The sequence below is a fragment of the Mus pahari genome, chromosome X (genome assembly GCF_900095145.1).
Source record: "Mus pahari chromosome X, PAHARI_EIJ_v1.1, whole genome shotgun sequence".
Lineage (NCBI taxonomy): Eukaryota > Metazoa > Chordata > Mammalia > Rodentia > Muridae > Mus > Mus pahari.
In genome coordinates this window covers 116,457,022-116,477,031 of record NC_034613.1, presented here as the reverse complement: position 1 = coordinate 116,477,031, position 20,010 = coordinate 116,457,022, and the positions used below count along the sequence as shown (strand labels likewise).

Genomic DNA, 20,010 nt, shown 5'->3' with positions numbered 1-20,010 from the left:
TCGGGATAGCATTTGAAATGTAAATAAAGAAAATAATAAAAAAAATTAAATAAATAAATAAATAAATAAATAAATAAATAAATAAATAAATAAATAAGGCTGNTATGAACATAGTCGAGCATGTGTCCTTATTACTAGTTGGAACATCTTCTGGGTATATGCCCAGGAGAGGTTTTTTTTTTTTTTTAAGTTCATACATCCTGAAAGAATGTGGTAGCTCTTGTAACACTGAGACCTGTATTTCAGTGTAAAGAGGTCACAGGAAATTAAAAACATATGCTTATTATTTTCTCATTGTTTTCTTTTTTAATTGGTTACTTTATTTATTTACATTTCAAGTGTTATCTTCCTTCCCAGTCTTCCCTCCCCAAATACCCCATTCCATCCCTCCTCCCCTTTGCCCCTAAGAGGGTGCTTCCCCACCCACACACCCATTCCTGCCTCACCCCTCTAGCATCCCCCTTCACTGGTGCAACAAGCTGTCACAGGACCATGTGCCTCCCCTCCCATTGATTCCAGGTAAGGTTATCCTCTGCTATGTATATGTAGCTAAATATGTAGCTGGAGCCATGTATCCCTCCATGTATCCCTCCATGTATACTCTTTGGACGGTGGTTTAGTCCCTGGGAGCTCTGGGTAGTCCAGTTACTTGATATTGTTGTTCTTCCTATGTGGTTGCAATCCCCTTCAGCTCCTTCAGTCATTCCCCTAATGCCTCCTTTGCAGTCCTAGGGATTATTCCAATGGTTGGCTGTGAGTATCTGCATCTGTCTTAGTCGGGTGCTGGCAGAGCCTCTTAGAGGACAGCTATACCAAGCTCCTCTCTGCAAGCATATCTTGGCATCAGCACTAGTGTCTGGATTTGGTGTCTGAGGATGGGATGGATGTCGAGGTGGGGCACTCTATGGATGGCCTTTCCTTCAATCTCTGCTTCATTTTTTGTCTGTGTTTCCTTTAGACAGGAACAGTTCTGGGTTAAACATTTTGAGATGAGTGGGTGGTCTCATCCCTCAACATGGGGGCAATGCATATCTAGTGGAGATGGTCTCTTCAGGTTCTATATCCCCCACTGTTGGATATTTTGCCTAATGTCATCCCCATTGGGTTCTGGGAACCTCTTGCTTCCCTGGTTCCCCCTGTTCTCCACACCCACTGCTACATATTTCTATTCATCCTGCTGACCTTCTGTACTTCTTTCCTGTCCCTTCCATACCTGATCTCAACCCTTCTTTTCCCTCCCCTCCCCCACCCAGGTCCCTCCTTCCCTTCCTCTATCTCTCACGATTATTTTGTTCCCCCTCCTCTAAGTAGGATTGAAGCATACATCCTTTTGTCTTCCATCTTGTTAAGTTTCATATGATCTGTGAGTTATATGTTCGTATTCTGAACTTTTGGGCTAATATCTACTTATCAGTGAGCACATACCATGTGTGTCTTTTGGGGTCTGGGTTACCTCACTCAGGATGATATTTTCTAGTTCCATCCATTTGCCTAAGAATTCCATGAAATCATTGTTTTAAACAGCTGAGTAGTACTCCATTGTATAAACATACCACATTTTCTGTATCCATTTCTCTGTTGAGGGACATCTGGGTTCTTTCCAGCTTTTGGTTATTATAAATAAGGCTGCTATGAACATAGTGGACCATGTGTCCTTATTATATATTCTGGGTATATGCCCAGGAATGATATTGCTGGTTTTTTAGGTAGGACTACGTCCAATTTTCTGAGGAACTGCCAGACTGATATGCAGAGTGGTTGTACCATCTTGCAATCCCACCAGTAATGGAGGAGTGTTCCTCTTTCTCCACATCCTCACCAGTATCTGTTGTCACTTGAGTTTTTAATCTTAGCCATTCTGATTGGTGTGAGGTGGATAGAATCTTAGGGCCATTTTGATTTGCATTTCTCTGATGACTAATAATGCTGAACATTTCTTTAGGTGCTTCTTTGCCATTTGAGATTCCTCAGTTGAGAATTCTTTGTTTATTGTGTATAGGGTTATTTGGCTCTCTAAACTAGAATATATTGAGCCTAAATAATTCTGTATTGGGAGTAATCCATCATGAAACCTCTCTTCAATGCAGTTAATCTATCTATGATGCTATTTTCACAGCTACAAAATCTAGTAAGACCAAGTGTAACCACATAAGTTCCGGTGTTTTTTATCATGCACAGAAACTCTTGGATTTAATTAAAGCAAATGTAACAAATGTTGACATGCTATTAATTAACAATTTCCTTAGGAAGACTGACTCCCAAGTCCCACTAGAGTTGGAACATATAGAGCTTTTTAATGAATGCATTAAAAACTGATAAAACTACCATCCATTTAGGTTTCCATTTATATTTTGGTGCTAAATATTGAATCCAGGATTTGTGTATGCTAAGGAAGCACTCTATCACTAAACCACATCCTTAGCATTGAGTCTACTTTTTTAAAGGGATCTTATACTTTCTCTCAATTTCTCAGAAGGTTAGTAAGTAGTAATATATATATATATATATATATATATATATATATATATATATAGGAATTAGTATAACATGCTTTGTAGGTCATATATTCCTTCATTGACAGTGTGTGATTCATTAAGTTTTAGATTATTCAGAGTTTGCTAATATTACAACCATTTATGACACTTTTGTCAGCCCAAAATGAACACATTACTAATTGTTGGTTGCTCCCTATTTACCTAACTTCAAGACTCAAATCTAGCTATTGAAAACTAATTTACCACCCCTATTGATTTGACTATTCTGAATGTTTCATACAAGGATAATAGTAGAATAAATTCTTTCTTAATTCTCTTCACTTAGTCTAATGTTTTCTAATTCATCTATTATGTAGCAGTATTTAATTCTTTTTATGTTAGCATTCATATGTGTGTGTGTGCATTTACAATTTGCCTATCTACTCACAGACTGGCCAATATTTTAGTTTGCTTTTAGTATTTTTGTAGTTATTTATAATTGATTTTTTAAAAGACTTCTGCATTTTAAAATAATTTTATGTGTATGAGTGTTTTGCCTGAATGTATGTGTGTCAACATACTGCATGCATGATGCTTCAGAGACCAGACGATGGCTTTAGATACTGTGTAACTGGATTAAACAGATGGTTATGAACCATCAAATGGGTACAAGTGACCAAAGCTGAGTTCTGTACAAGACCAAAAATTATTCTTAACAGTTAAGCCAACAGTCTAGTCTCATAATTGGTCTATCAAGTTCTATTTCATATGCTCAACACTATGCATTGATCCAGATATTAAAATACTGCTATTTACATTTTTATTGCATATATACATTTATATTCATTTGTATGTATATAGGTGGGTGTACATGTGTGATGATGCCTGCATGGAGGTCAGGACAATGTGTACAAATCACTTCTCTCCTTCTACTCTTGGGTTCCTGAGGATCAAACTAATCCAGTGAGCCATATCACCAGCCCCCAATAATAGCATTACTCTCTATTAAGTGATAATTCCCTAGTTTCTCTCTGTGACAGTAAAATCAATAAAATATATATGGATAAACTAGTATGCAATAGGCAGAAAATGGAAGTTTAATAAGTATTTGCTGACTCCAGAATTATTGAATGAGAGAAATCATTCCTTTTACCCCACTTCTCCTTTTAAGCACATTCCAACCAGAGCCACCTAGATGGCATGTAATTGAATATTGGAACTGGAAAAGACTATAGAGTCCAAAATTTCTCAAAATGTGCTTCAAGATCAACTTGTATCAGAACTACCAGGGGAGCTTGTTAAAAATGCCTATTTCTGTCCTCCCCCTCCTGGATAATCTGATTCAATAAATCAGACTGGGAGGCCACAGGAAGCTGCTTCTGTAATAAGCACCCTAGATAATTCAAATACATACTAAACTCTGAAAATCATTGATCTAGTCCAGTCTTTCCACTCTATAGAGGAGGAACCGTGGGTCCATCTGGGCAAGTGCCATGTTAAAGGTTGCAGAGCATGGTATTGGGAGAATGACATAGAGTTGAGGTTAGGAATACCAATAAAGCACTTTCTGTCACCCAGGCTATTCTCCTTTATCATATCTCCTTGGCTCTGCAAATAGGAGCCTCCCTCTCAGACAAACTCCACAATTGTCAGTGTCTGACATGCCATATATGCTCAGTAGAACAGTTATTTCTTTCAGCTTGGTCCTTTGTGAACTAAATGACTAAAGGGCCTCCTTTAGGGCAGTATTTGCTAAAAGTATAAAGTAACAAATACAATGCCCATGAAAAGAACACGACTCAGGAGGGAACTCTCTGTGGTTCCTGACCCAAATGTTGAAAAAGCTCCTAAGTAGCAAACCATCTTCAACTATGTGCTTTGGTGACTAAAGTAGCCCTGTAGTGACATTTCCTGCCCAAGGTCCTGAAACCACTGTGCCCACCCACTGTGATCTATTTAAAGGAGCCAGTTTTTTTCCTTTTAGACTATACTTTCTGCAAAGATTTCTAACAGAAGGAAATTATAAATTACATGAGCTACTACCATGACTAAAAGGCAGTAGGAAATTTTTAAATGAAAGTTGCTGTGCCTATCAGAAAGACTCAGTACAAACCTATTACCATGGCGTAGAAAAAAAGATGGAGTAACCATCTAAACCTTTTATTTTTTCATTTTTTGAATTTTTCAAACTATAAAATAGTATTTTGTTATAATTAAACAAGAAAACAAATAACATGTGTGAAAAAATAATCTTATCTTTACCACTTCTAATCTTCTCTCCATAATATATCAATTTAGAAACAATCTTTCTATCCCATTTACACTATATATTACTTTATATACATAACACACACACACACAACCAACCAACCTCTCCTCTTAAGAACATCATTTTTTCTCTTCTTTGACAGTGAGAATCATATTCATATTATTCTTCATAGATGTTCTTATTTTACTAGTAGGAAGTCAATTGTTTAGCTTTACCTAAGCTAATGTTCCAATGAGAATCCCTCATTGTCTGGATTCCAGCTCTTAATGGCTACAAATTCTTAGATGTTCTATTCATATGGACTCGAGTCACTTTAGCTTTCCTCATCACCTATGTTAAGTTAGCATCACACAGATCCTACCTATTCTTATTCTTCCCACCTCACAATGTTTCCTTTTTCCTGTGTTGTTTTCACTCCTAGTTCATTGCTTCTAGCAACCTGTACTATCTTCACCTTTGCCCTTCTGCTGAATTCTCTGATGAAACCCAGACAAGGATTAGCGTATTTCTCCACTGCTTCAATTAGCACACTGAGCACAGCTTGAAGAAATTATGCATATAAATTCATGACTTCCATCTTCATTTGAGCATAGAATGCTACCTACTCTTCTGTTTTTACTAATGGCCTCTTTCCTCCAAATTCCAAAATTTTACTTAGATAATTCAAATCTGTTTACCAATTCCCTCCAAATTTAATCTCAACAAATGATGACTGGTACTTCACAGAGAGAACAGAAGCCCAACACAAGCTTTTGTCACCCTTGCCAATAATACCACAAATGTGCATAATTGTACTCTCTCTCTCTCTCTCTCTCTCTCTATATATATATATATATATATATATATATATATATATATATATATGCTTGTATATTTTGTTTGATTAAATTAGAGGGAAATCCTTCTTAGTGTGTAAATTTAACCTGTCTGTGAAGAAAATTAAGGCTATTGAATTCCTAAATATAAGATCCTGTAAAATTATTCACCTTGAACAAAACACTTAGGTGGCATAAGGGAAAGAGCATGTAGAAGCAGGGGGGTGGAAATAAGGAGAGAATGAATACAGCCAAAAACCATAAGTCTGACCATGAAGTAAAATGCCAAAGTATATTCTTGAATGTGTGGTCAATGTTCAGAATAACTACCACGTGAAACAGATGGTACAGAAGAATAACTGGGTTCATGTAAAATCTGCTTAGAAGCATTGTGGGCTACAGGTGGAGCCATAGACCAAGCACTCATTTAAGGACAGGTAGGTTCTAGCATAAATATTTTCACTGGAAAGGTTCAGCCATACGTATATGGGAGTACAAAAAATGATCATTGGCTTGATTCAAGAGTAGAATTTTTTCTGTGGGTTTACTGGCTACATAATGAATCCAGAACATATCAGCAGGAATAGCTTGATTAAAAATGAAGCAATATTAAAGAAGTAATAATCCTCAGATTTGAAATTATTGGACATTTTACCTTTCAAAGTACAACTTTCAAGTATATTATGTTATTGCCCCATTACGTATAAACTGCATTACCTTTATGGGAACAGAATTCAATTACCACCTGCAAATGACTGTGTTGTTTTATTAACATGTGCCATGGTACTAATATTTTTTTTAAAAAAATTTAAGAAAGGAAAAAATAAAATCAAAATGTCAGACTTATTTTAAACCATTAATTAAATTTTGATAGCATAAAGAAGTCACATATCCCAATTATATAAAATTTGAAAATCTGTTAACATTCTTTATGTGTGTGTGTGTGTGTGTGTGTGTGTGTGTGTGTGTGATATTTAAATGTATCATTTAAAAAAATAATTTGGCTTGGTTACACCTCAGGCAGTAATTTCAATAGTTCTATGACTTTAAGAATTCTTTTCTTTTTGATATTATAATTTAATATAATTACATTATACATTATACCTTCCCTTCCCTCCCTCCAAACACTATGAAATACCCATCTTTGCTCTCTTCCAAATGTATAACCTCTTTTTAAAAACTCTTTATTGATTCTTTGTGAACTTTACATCATGCACCCCTTCCAATCCTAACAAAAGAAAATAAAAAGTAAAAGTAAATTAAATAAAAACAAAACAAAACATAATCTCTTGTTGTGGAAGCTGTAGTATGTCACAGTGTATCCTACAATATATTCCTTTGTCCACACATCTTTACTTGCAAATGTTCATTGCAATGAGTCGATGTTCTGGATCAAGGCCTCTGGCTTCTGCTGCACTATCAATCCTGGATCCTCCCTGGGTTTGATTTCAGAATCTTGTTGTTGTCCTATGTCATGGAGGTCTCTCAATTTTGGATCTGCAGGACTGGCCCCTTCACGTGGACCAGTATGTCATAGATTGAATAGATGTTGGGGTAGACCTCCCTGCTCTCCTAAGCCCACACTACCAAGTGGAGCTCTTCAGCACTGCCTTGGCCAGCTCACCTGAAACCTCAACTGGCTCTCCTGCTCTCATGCCCTCCAGGAGGTCTCACCCACATCTATACCAAGGAGACCAGCTGTACTATGTGGCCCGGGAGAGGGGTGGGGCTATGGCCTCTTTTTTAAATCAGTTGCTTTCATGCACATATATGTGTATGACCTCAGGAAATGTCCAAACTTTGTATTTAAATTTCCCTTTCTGAAAAACAGTACTGAAATCACTACAATACTGGGTATATGGCTCGGGAGTAGAATGCTTTTTCGCTATACTCAAGGCCCTGGGGGTAGAACCTTTTACTTCAAAAATCATACTATTCATTTCCCTTTAAATACAATAAATTATGAGAATGAAATTAATTAATTCATACAAACCAATTATAACAGTACTCAGAATTTGGTATCAAAACCATCCAATAAACTATATGTTAAAAGAACTGGGAAGTAATGCTAAATACAATTTTCCATTTCCAAAAATAGATGTAAACATCTATCATGATACAAAAGCATTTGAGCTCCATAGAATATGTAAAATACGTTTACATCATAGTTTGTGAGAGTTGCACTCAAGAGTAAATGTAGATTTATAGCTTCATGTATGAGTTATTTGTTGCAGTTTATTTCTTTACATTATACAGACATGCATTTTCAGTGTTTCTGTAAAATTGGCCATTGAGATTTTCATTTTTACCTTTATTTTTATGCTTATAAAAATGATTCTCCATGTTACTTTTAGTAATTTATATTTTTCTCTTTTTATTTTTTTTCAACCTTTCAGTTCTTCTCAAGTTAGCATCTAATTTTGACCAGCTTATCTTGCAACTTCTTTAAGCATAATATTCACTGCCACAACAGATTGGACGTCTGAGGAATTCATACTGAGAATAGCAATACTGAGTAGCAATAAGCAATTGCTGCTAGAAACAGAACTTGTTCTTCACATATTTTAAGAATTTCCATTTATTGTCTTAGAATAAATTCTTAGTGAACCTATGAGATCAAAGAAGTTGGTTCATATCTCTGTATGAACATCATCAGCTCAACCACTAGCAACAGAAAACTTAAATGGGGCATTAGATCAGCCATGCTCTCAGCCTTTCCATTACTATGGCTTTGTTAATCCTTCAAATTTTCTTAAATTGACATGTGAAAATCATTTATTTGCAGAGGGTATTAAATATTTTCTCTTTTGTGAAAAATTTGCTCACAATTTTCCCCAATTTGCTATAAGATGCTTTTTATTTTGTGCAAATTTATTTTATATTCTATTCAATGGTCTATGCAACACATTTTGTCATTTCTGAAGGTTAAAAGTATTAATATTCCCCATGGGGTTTTGGTTCTCATGAAATGATTGAAAAACCCCTTCTTCATATTTAGATTATAAAATGCACTAAGTAATAAAATGTTTTAAACTATAAAATATTTGAGTGTGTTTTTTTTTCATTTTTCTACTTTTCAAATTTAGATCTTTGGTTTTGTTGTAATTAAATTAGTTAAAAATAATGAACATGAGTGTGGTTTGATTAAACTTCTCCTCTCTTTCTAACCTTGTTGTCCCAGACATATTTATTGGAAAATCTGTATTTTCCTTCTGCATGAATTGGAAATGTCACATTTACCATTTCATAAAATTCAGAGTATACCTGAGTTTATTCCTTAGATATTCCTATAATATTACATTTATTTTCTCATTCCTACATAAATACCACTGCCTTTTTATCAGGTGTCCAGTGTAATTTATGTCATTGCATAGGTTCCTTGTAATTTTTCTTCACATCTTCATCTGGAATTTATAGTGTTTGAAGTGACATGAATATCTAATTTTCTGCCAAAGAATCAAAATGATTCATATAATATTACTAACTCAATTGTCTTCTGAGAAGGACACTGAATTTTGAACAGCTGCATATGGGAAAGTATACGCCTTTGCATACATACTCTGGCAGAAAGAAACTCAATGTAACTATGGTGATTTCAGTGTACTGCATTACCACATTCCAATAAGGTAAACACTAGCTCCATATGAAAACTGAGCACTTGAAATGGGGCTAACAGACTGATGACAGACACTTTACTTAAATACAATCAACTTAAATCTATACAGTCTCATGTTTATTGGATAGAGCCCATTTAGAGCATAGTGATTTCAAAAAGTTGATACCATCACATTTCATATTTACAGACAATAGGCTTGACAATTTCCCACTTAATTTGAGACTATCATATAGATACAGACCTTCAGTCAAATGCTAAAGCTAAACAGTTATGTCCTTTAAAGCTAACCCCACTATATAAATATGTAATGGATGTTCTCTGTATGATTGGCATTGTACAAATAAAACATGTAATACAGACTTAACAAAGTTTAAAATTTACTGGAGGAGATAAATGATACACAAATAACAGTAACTGTTGTTTAAGAACAACAATGTCATAGAATAGAACATAACAAAAGCACCCGACAAATTCCAAGCAGAAAGAAATTAGTTTTGCTCTGAGGCATTAAAAAAAAAAGAGTGGGTTGTGTGAAAAAGGTGACAAACTGCCTCCAGAATGTTCAACAGGCAAAAGAGTAGAGTGGAGAGGGAAAAGAATGAAAGAATAATATAGGAAGCACGGAGGAGGAGTAACAAAGATCACACGAGATGATAAATGTCTGCTCTAGATCACCATAAGTGCAGGAAAACAGAGAAGTGGGGCTTATTGAATGCAGTAGAGTGAGGCTGAATTCAAAGGGCCTTAGATACCTGTCAAAGAAGTCACACTTGGCTTCATAGCTAATAAAGAGAAAAGAACATTTTATCAGATCACTGTCATCTGAGCTTATGATTCCAGAGCAATTATATATATATATATATATATATATATATATATATATATATATATATATATATATACAATAATATACAGTTTTATAACTTATAAATGTTACCCACTTTGGAAATCTATTTAAACATTAAGCAAGATAGAGAAAAGAGGGAGATCATTAATAGAACATAAACCAAGTATGAATGGGCTGGGCACTAACAGCCCATGCCTTTGATCCCAGCACTTAGGAGGCAGAAGCAAGTGGATTTCTGAGTTCAAGGTTGGCCTGGTTTACAGAGTTCCAGGATAGCCTGGGCAGCACAGAGAAACCCTGCCTCAAAAAAAAAAAAAAGTAGGACAGGCTAGCTATTTCCTATGTTGACACACGTCCAAGACCAAAGAAAACAAATTGAGAAAAATACTTACCACAAAAGGAAGATGATATTACTGCCACAGAGATTTAAATGGTATGATGGTTGGGAGATGGTTCAGTAGTTAATAATACTGAACTCTTGGAGAGTTCTCTTGTTCAATTCCCAGCACCCACATGATAGCTCACTACAGTCTATCACTGCAGTTTCAGAATATTAAACACCACCTTCTGGCCTCCTCTAGCATTGCATGCATGTTGTGAACACACATACATGTAGTATATATATAAACTCAAAAGGATATTAAGAATAACAGGACCCTGATATGGCTGTCTCTTGTGAGGCTATGCCAGTGCCTGGCAAACACAGAAGTGGATGCTCACAGTCATCTGTTGGATGGAACACAGGGTCCCCAATGGAGGAGCTAGAGAAAATACCCAAGAATCTAAAGGAGTCTTCAACCCTATAGAAGGAACAACAATATGAACTAACCAGTACCCCCAGAACTATGTCTCTAGTTGCATATGTTGCAGAGGATGGCCTAGTCGGCCATCATTGGGAGGAGAGGCCCTTGGTCTTACAAAGATTATATGCCCTAGAACAGGGGAATGCTAGGGCCAGGAAGTGGGAGTGTGTGGGTTGGGGGAAGGGTATAGGGGACTTTGGGGATAGCATTTGAAATGTAAATGAAGGAAATATCTAATAAAAAAGAATAAAATAAAACATTAATTTCTTTAAATTGAAAAGGGGCAATGACAGGGCCAAGAAGTGGGAGTGGGTGGGTAGGGGAGCAGGGCAGGGGGAGGGTATAGGGAACTTTCAGGATAGCATTTGAAATGTAAATAAATAAAATATCTAATAAAAGCAAGAAAATGGGCAATGCATTATGTGGTATAAGTCACTAGATATGGAAAGGATGATATAATGTTTTTAAAAATTAGTAATAAATGTCCAACGTCTAAAATCTAATGTTTGAGCCTCTTCTGAATGGTTGGCCATCCTAGCAATAGGTACAATAGTAGATAACTTTCTATGTAAAAGGTAATCTATATTATATACCCACCAACTGGAGTTGTTAGAAATTATTCAGACTTGATAACAAGCTGTACCTCTTAGAATCCATTTTTACAGTTAAAATATTTTAATTATAAAAGAATCATGTAATTACTAAAATTTAGAAAACTCAAGTTTCTAACCTCATTCTGATTTTATATTAAAACATTCACATAGAAACTATATAAAATCTGAATGTATAAACTGCTATAACTATTTTACTAGATTTAATTTTCTAATGATTGTTGCAAAAAATTCAGCAAAGGAAAGAACCAAATGAACCTCAGAAAGATTAGTCAAAATGTGATTTGGAGAGTAAACCAAAGACAGCAAGTACAAACTTTTATGACAGGCCACTTCAAGAATCTAGAAGAGCAGAGTGGTATCAGTACACTGAAAATTAGAGAATGTATTCCAGAGATTAAGCTCGAAGTATTTAATTAAGAAAAGATGCACAGAAGCAAGAACGGATGGAGAACACAGCAAGACTAGCAAATGACTAAGATCACAAGTCCTGAGAATAAGGAATAGTAGAATCATCAATAGAAGCAGACAAAAACAAAGGTTTGATTAGAGAAAACATTAAATATATATATATATATATATATATATATATATATATATATTATATATATAATATATAATATATATAATATATTAAATATATATATTCTATAAATGAATAAGTATAGACTTTATTATTGCCATCATTCTCTAAAACAATTTAGTATAATAACTATATAGCACTGACACTATGTTAGATACAAACAACCTAGAAATGACTTAAAATATATGGAAGGATGTATATAAGTTATAGGCAAATATATTATACTATTTTAAATAAGGGCCATGAATATCCATGGATTTTGGTTTACTTGATATCTTAGACTTAATCTGCTATATAGACAATATTTTATGTGCTTACTGGATACCCAAATAACAAAACAAATCATGTTAAAAAAAAAAACTTAAATCATGCATAAGTCAAGATACAGTAACTTGAAGATAGGAGATTTAAGGAGAAATGTAACTTAAGAAGGTGGTCAAAGCCAGGTTCATTGGAACAGAGAATATATGTTTTAACAGTGATGGATAGAAACTTGACTGGCGAAATCCTGTTAGCTCACACTTAAAGGATAGTCCTGATTTTTCTTACTTTTGCATTTTATTTCTAAAGAGCTCAACCTGTGGAGTGTTTAATAAGATGTGGACTTTATTAAAATGCCTTTTCACTAAGAAGCATATGGCACTTGTCACATGAAGGCAGTGTGTTCATTCCTTCTAACTGACCCTCGTGTGATCCTTACTACCACGATTATATAAATACCCGGATATATGAAACAGAATGCATTTCCCCTTAAGGAGTACTCACAGATTGCTACAACTGTCATGGAATCTATTCAGATCACCACACATTTCTGTTAAGGAACAGATGTGAGCTCAAAATTCCATTTTACTGAAGTGTTTATGATCATTTCAACCACATTCAACTTTTCCTTTCCCAGTTTCCCCTATTTTCTTCCCAAATAGCAAATTTTTGCACCAAGCCACTTCCCTAAATGCAATCCAACATTTTAAATGAAATAACATGTATTGCCTTAAACAAGACTGGAATTGTCATTCTATGATTCACTGTTTCCAGAATGCCATGTCCATCACAGTATGTCTTCTTAAAGCTAAATAAAACATCATTTGGTTTTACACCTGTGGATACATATTTCAGGTGAGTAACTCAGGCTGTTTCATAAGTAGCCAGAGCATCAATTGACACTAGGAAACAATGCATGTGTGTACAAGCTTCATTTCCTGTTGTTGGCAAACAAGAACCTTGCATTCATCTGAGTAGCTGTGGCTCAGGTTACTAATTGGTAAACCAAGGCACCTTCAAGGGCCACCGTCCATACACCCAGATTCCCTGGAACCCCACCCTCAGAATTGTTTTAGCTTCTGTACTCAATAGCAGTAAGAGCCCTCACAAAATGAAAACATCCCATTGTTCAATCTGAGAGCAGCTATCTCACAAAGTTATTTAAATTCCAAGCATAGTGCTCTATTGCCTGGCCTCAGTCTGTGGGGCAAAAGCATAGCCAGCCACAGCTAGGTATCTCTAAGACAATTCCAGTGCCTCAGCCTGCAGAAAGGGAGGGCAAGTGGCTAGAGTGTGTGAGCCAGGAGCCTTTGATGCAGCAGCCTTTTAACCTGCATTTAAATGCTTTCGATTTAAATCTGCTTCTAGCCTGGTAAATTCAGGCTGTTTAGCCCAGGGCAGTCTGCAGATTGCAAAGTTTTTACAGTAAGCCAGCAGCTCAGAACTGTAGTCACAGCTTCAGGTCCAGCCACTGAGCTGTGTGACAGCGCTGTAGCCAAAGAGCCGAGTTGGTGGAGGCTGCAGAAGAGGCTGGTGGGTAAGTCCAGCTGAAGCCTAGAGTCTGAGACACCTGGGAATTTCCAGCTCCCTGGGTCCATTGTTAGTTGCCTGATTTCCACTGGGGACAGAGAGGAAAAGTACTGTGTTCTGAGCCACATGACAAGAAAGAAAGCAGAAAGCGAAGTGTCTATGACCCTGTAAGCAGAGCCAGCTAGTAAACAGTGTTATCACTATCATAACCCTGAAAAACTGTCAGGGACAGCCCATGTCTACCAAGGTGGAGTGGAGATATAGGAGTTTCAGCGGTTTAAATGGTCCCCATAGCTTTCCTGGACACTTAATTTCCTCCTTTCCAGGGACTGTTTAGATGAAGTACTCTTCCTAACCTGTACACTGCTCAAGAAACTTGCAGATATTCAAGAACATGTCTTTCCTTTCTCCCTTCTTTGGGTCCCCCCTTGGTCGCATGCTTTCTATAATTAGAAAAGGAGTAACTTTACTCCTTGAAACTCTCTCTAAATAAAATCTGTGCCTGAATATGTCAGTGGATCACCCCCAAACCCCTCGGGATGAAGACAGAGTGCCTGGAGGTGTGCAACCTTTGGGTTGTAAGGGCAGAAAGACAGAAATGGCTCTGGGTGACCAGCACTCTCTCCAGTCCTGTGTTCTGCAGGAATTCCCAGACACAGGAGCCCATATTGGGAAACCCCTGCTGCTCTAGCAGGCCATCATCTGAACTCCAATCCTCCTTGGCTTGCTCTCCTGGCCATAGCCAAAATAATAAGAATTCGGAAGCACCCCGTGGGAAATTGTGTTTCAGGCTGCAAAGCCACGAGTCACTGGCAGTCCACAAATATCTCTCTGGAGAAACACAGAGCTCAGGCTTGCCCCTACCTGACACACCAAGCAGGCTCCTACAGGCGAGAAGCCCCTCGCCCTAAACTTTCAATGAGGACTTAAAGAGAAAAAAAAAGAATGAAACAAAAGAAACTGGCTAGTTTCCAAGTGGGGAAACCCCAAGTTGCAGGACTGCTAGAGCTTCTATGGCCATATCTTCCGAGATGCCCCTGAGAGCGCCTATACACAAGACGCAACTATCTGTCCCAAGAGTCGAGTTTGCCTTACCTGGGTCTTGCAAAACAACCAGCAAGGTCCAGCAGGTTTCAGGCGTGTAGTTCCATGCCCAGGGCGCGATGAAGAGCAGAGTTCAGAAGAGCGCAGGTTTTGGCTTCCAGGGTGGCCAGTAAAGCTGCCCAGAGATGAATGGGATGAAGGAGGCGTTTGGAAGGTGCCTCCCAAGCCGCGGACGCAAAGTCTCCCTTCAGGTTCACTCCACTTCCAGTCCTAAGCCAGCGAGGATACCTGAGAAGTTCTGAAGATTCCTGTAGTTCAGTGATGCTTCCCTGGACTTCGGGATGTAACGGAGAGGGGACAGGTTACAGGAGGTTTCCAAATCATTAGACCCTTTAGTTAGAATGGCAGGTACCACTTCTCAGCTGGGTGAATGGCTTCTCTAAGGTGCCCGCCTCCAAGATTCTTTGGAACGAGTTAGCTTTGGTGCTGCCTCCTTCCAGCCGCACCTGGTTCAGGCCAAACAGTGCGCGCCACGCTGGGACGCGGGACGCGGGGCACCCCAGTTGGCAGTGTTACCACCGCTCGCGGGACACTCGAGCTCCAGAAAGCAGTGGAGCCACCGGCTCAGACGGGCTGCGGTGCAGGCAGCCTAGCGTGCACCCCACTCGCCCGCCTCCCTCCTGCGCGCGGCTCCAGCGCTTCCCGGAGCCCTCCAGCCAGTGCGCAGAAGCCACTGGCCCCCCAGCCCTCAAAGTGAGGAGTGCGAGGGGCAAGCACTGAGCTCCTCTCACATACTGTCACTGTCGCCAGCCAGCGCCTCCAAAATATGCCTGGAGTAGGGAAGTGGGAGGGTAGTGGAAGTCACCCAGAGCCTGGGCTTCCTTGCTAACAGTTTGGTGCCTCCTGGCTGACTGACTGCAACCGGGAGGTGCGAATTAGAGAAGGACCACTCTGGCGCGTCACTGCAAAGGGCTGCTTCTGCTCCTCCTCCTCTTTCACACCCCCTTTGGATTTGGAAGCGCCAACAGTGGAGACCAAATGAGAAGAGTGGAGGGAAGAAGCTGCCAACCCTAAGTCCCCCATCCCCTGGTTTGAAAACGCGCTTTACCCCCCCCCCCAGCCCCTTCCGCCCCTCGAGAAGGGAAGCGTGTCGCTGCAGCGCCGTCTAGTGTCCTTGCCAGATTAGGCTGCCTTAAAGAGATGAGAGCGTTCAGCTCAGTGCAGGTGTGGAAAGTCCTGAACACAAAGTTTTCCAGCTTTTCTGGTCCCCAGTTCCGGCCACAGAACAAGGTAGCTAGTCCATCCTGCCATGCACCTGCCTGGTTCCCTGCCGGCTTAAAACAGAACTTAATGTTTTATTTTGTTTTGTTCTGTTCTGTTTTGTTTTGTTTTATTAAAGACGAAGTCTGCCAGGTTATCTAATTTTAGTTATAATTAAGCTTCCCAGAACGCAAGAGAACTCTTTTCCAACCCCTTCTGTGTTAAAGATCCTGAACTCTCTGGTTTTCCACTCCCCGGGACCTTAGGGCAGGTAGGTAACCTTCTGTGAACTTGCGTTCGTCTCACTGCTAGACACAGAGGACTCTTCCTTAAACCGGAGGCTCACCAGCCATGCTCCTGAACACCTACTCCTCCACACCAGGCAGCCCCCAAACAGCCGAGAGACTGTTTACCCAAGAACCTGCAGGATCCAGACCGCAGCAGTGCAGAGAGTGCACAGTTTCTACCCTAAGTATCTTCTGCAGCATTCCCATGGGCTCTCGATACCGTGCTGATTAACGTACTTAACAGGATTGCTCATTTAACGGGTCAGCTGAGCGCCATGCGCTAGAATTTGCTGCTACACTGAGCTCCTATTAATTTTATCTTTCTGTGCACTTTCTCCAGCTGTTCTCCCGAGGCTGTTCCCGTGCTCTGCATTAGCCCCAGAAAGCCAGCTAGTGAGGGAGACAGAAACAAGTACCAGGAGGGGGCAAGCGCTTAGAGTGCCTTTGCCGCAGCACAGATCCATGCCTTTCTAGTTGGCTTTCTTTGCCTGACCCGCAGTCAAGAGTACACTCAGCTAAAGCTTTTGCGTGGTTGAAGTTAGTCTCCCTCTTACACCAAGTTCACCCTCTTGTACTCCTTTTTCTTCCCCGTGTAGATCATTCTTCTTTCTGAAGCTCACAAAACCCCACCTCGTGGCATATTCCTTCTGCAACCGGAGTTAAATTTGGAAATTTCCTTAAGTCACTGGGAAAGAAAAGTCCTTTTAAGCAGGCAGCAATCGGCAGTACCAAGAAGTTCTCCCTGGGTTTTGTTGTTTATGTGCATGCTTGTTTGAAACAGGGGAGATGCCCTACAATTTCTGTTTCTGTTTGTTAATGATTGTTTGCACATAAAACACAGTCCCTAGACAGGGATGACCAGCTGCTTCTCTTCTGTCCTTTGTTAAGGTGCTCCTGAAAACTTCCCTACATGCTTGCCCAGCAGCAGCCTTCATCTCCATGTCAAGCCAACTGCTGCTGGGTCTACATCACTGTTACTGGCATTCATGAGGCATGGTTCTAGCCACCTGGCAGACCATCAGCAATACATACAGGGTGGGATCCACAGTAGAACCACCCCATTTCCAGAACTATATCACCTCTTGGCTAGGTCAGGTGCACACAGACTGACCTTCCATATCATGCCAGTCCAAGGGTTCTAGGCCTTAGATGATCAGCTGAGATGTCCTAAGTGAGGACATATGGCTAAGCCACAAGACCCTTCACTTATATTAGAATCCAGTATGTAGAGTCGATGAAACCCATTCACAATACTGGATAGAGTTATCCCTCAGCAAATCATAAATTAGAAAGACTGTACATTTAAAACAAAACAAAGATCTGATCATGGTAGGCACCATGCCTAAAGTTCTAGCACTGAAGGGCCTAAAACAGCAAAATTACCATGAATTCAAGGTCAGCCTGCCTTACATAGTGAAGGTCTGTTTAAATGATAAATAAATAGCTGGACAGTGGTGGCACACGCCTTTAATCCCAGCACTTGGAAGGCAGAGGCAAGAGGATTTCTGAGTTCGAGACCAGCCTGGACTACAGAGTGAGTTCCAAGACAGCCAGGGCTACACAGAGAAATCCTGCCTCGAAAAACCTAAACAACAACAACAACAACAACAACAACAATAATAATAATAATAATAATAAATGTCATTTCATTGACCAACTTCTCATCAACTTTCTATACCTAGTAGTACACAACTTTACTAACTTGTACCTGTTTATATATACTGTTAATTATATGTACCTGTTTATATATAAAAGGTATATTCTATACCTTTTGTACCTAGCAAAGTATACTCTTTCTTTTTTCTTTATGACTACCATTCCTTCAGGACTGTCTCTGTTGATTAGGGCTAGAATTTAAGTCTTATAAATGTCTTAAGTCTGACTAACCTTACTGTCTTATGTAACATCACCCTTATCAGAGACTTTAAGAAGACTTTCCACAGTTGGGAGTTTAAAGCTCAAGCAGATCAGTGGATTTTCTCTGAATGGGAGAGAAGTTGCTAGCTGTTTGTTTTGTCAATCATTCTAGTGTCATTAATGGTTAGACTATGTGATCTCAAGTAAATCAGGGATATGGGAGCAGAAAAAGGAAGAGGATGGGCATGGTGAATACAATGCAACTTACTGCTAAACTAACAGAGCAATCCCCCTGCCCCATAGGATACATTCATAATCTTCCTAATTTAAAACAAAAACAAAGCTGGGCAGTGGTGGCACACACCTTTAATCCCAGCACTCCGGAGGCAGAGGCAGGCAGATTTCTGAGTTCAAGGCCAGCCTGGTCTACAGAGTGAGTTCCAGGACAGCCAGGGCTACACAGAGAAAGCCTGTTTGGGAAAAAAAATAAGTAAATAAATAAATAAATAAATAAAACACAAACAAAAAACAAACAAAAAAATGGACCTTATAGGCTTCTCCAAACCTTGGCTACTCACTGATTGAGACAGAGAAGAGCTGGCTGCAATTCAGTGAGGCAAACATTTTTAAAATATTAAGAATGGGTATAACTAACATTTTAAAAAATATGTTGAAATATACTTCTACCAAGACAAATTTAAAAATTGTCTTACAGGGAAGAGATTATTTATTTGTTTTGTACCTAATACATATAAAGTACCTTACATTCTTGATTTAAATTCATTCTTGTCCTGAAACCAGTTGATGGTCTAAATTAATTGTTGTGGAACTCTTAAAGTATTCATAATACTATACACTAGATATTTTATATAGAAATCTCAATATTAGGTTTCCTTAAGTGCCAAATATGTTTCTAGGCAAAAGTTAACAGCTCATGAACCATAAAAGAAATTGTAAATTTTACTACAAGCAAATAAATCCTTTCCAAAAACACACAAAAATATTCTATAAAGATGAAAATAGAAGCTATAATGTGGGGGAATTAGTACACTTCAAAGGACAGTATTTCATAAATATATAAAGTGCTCTTATATTTGTGAAAATCGATCCAACAGAAAAATAGTCAGGGCCAGTGAGAAAGGCCATTAAGTAAAGAGGCTGGCTATCCAAGCCTGGCTCAGTTTGATACCAGAACCCAAATAAAGACAGAAGGAAAAAAAACAACTCCACAAGTTGTTCTCTGACCAAATACATGTCATGATACATAGGCATACATGCAAGTGCACATACACCAACACACAATACCCATGATGATGATGGTGATGATGATGATGATGATGATGATGATGATGATGATGATGATATTACATTTAAAAAGAAAACTAGGCAAAGGAGAAAAATAAACACTATAAATATTTTAGGACCAAGTTGGGATATATAGATTTTAAAAGAATTGAGTAGCTAGCTCTTGGTTCAAGTAGAAAGTATGGTGTAGCAGTACCTAACAGTGCAATTGATTTTACATGTAGAAGCACTAATTATATGCATAATTTTTACATTTAACAAATGCTTCTTTTGACAAAATCCACATAACAATACATTGCTAAGCTTAGCATTGGGTGATCCATATGACGAAATGTTATGAAGCTTTTAAATGGATGGGGGCAACACTGAACATCAGCAGAAGGAGGAGAAAGAGGAGGAGAAAGGAAGGAAGGAAGGAAGGAAGGAAGGAAGGAAGGAAGGAAGGAAG

General features: G+C 38.5%; 1 protein-coding gene across 1 annotated transcript in view; it reads right to left on the bottom strand.

The window, feature by feature from the left end:
* Positions 1–15,763, bottom strand: part of Il1rapl2 (interleukin 1 receptor accessory protein like 2) — a 1,246,644-nt gene extending 1,230,881 nt beyond the window's left edge. The window contains exon 1 of the mRNA XM_021187858.2: positions 14,905–15,763. The gene's annotated coding sequence lies outside the window, so the exon portion shown is untranslated. The remainder of the gene's footprint in view (positions 1–14,904) is intronic.
* Positions 15,764–20,010: the final 4,247 nt, after the last annotated feature.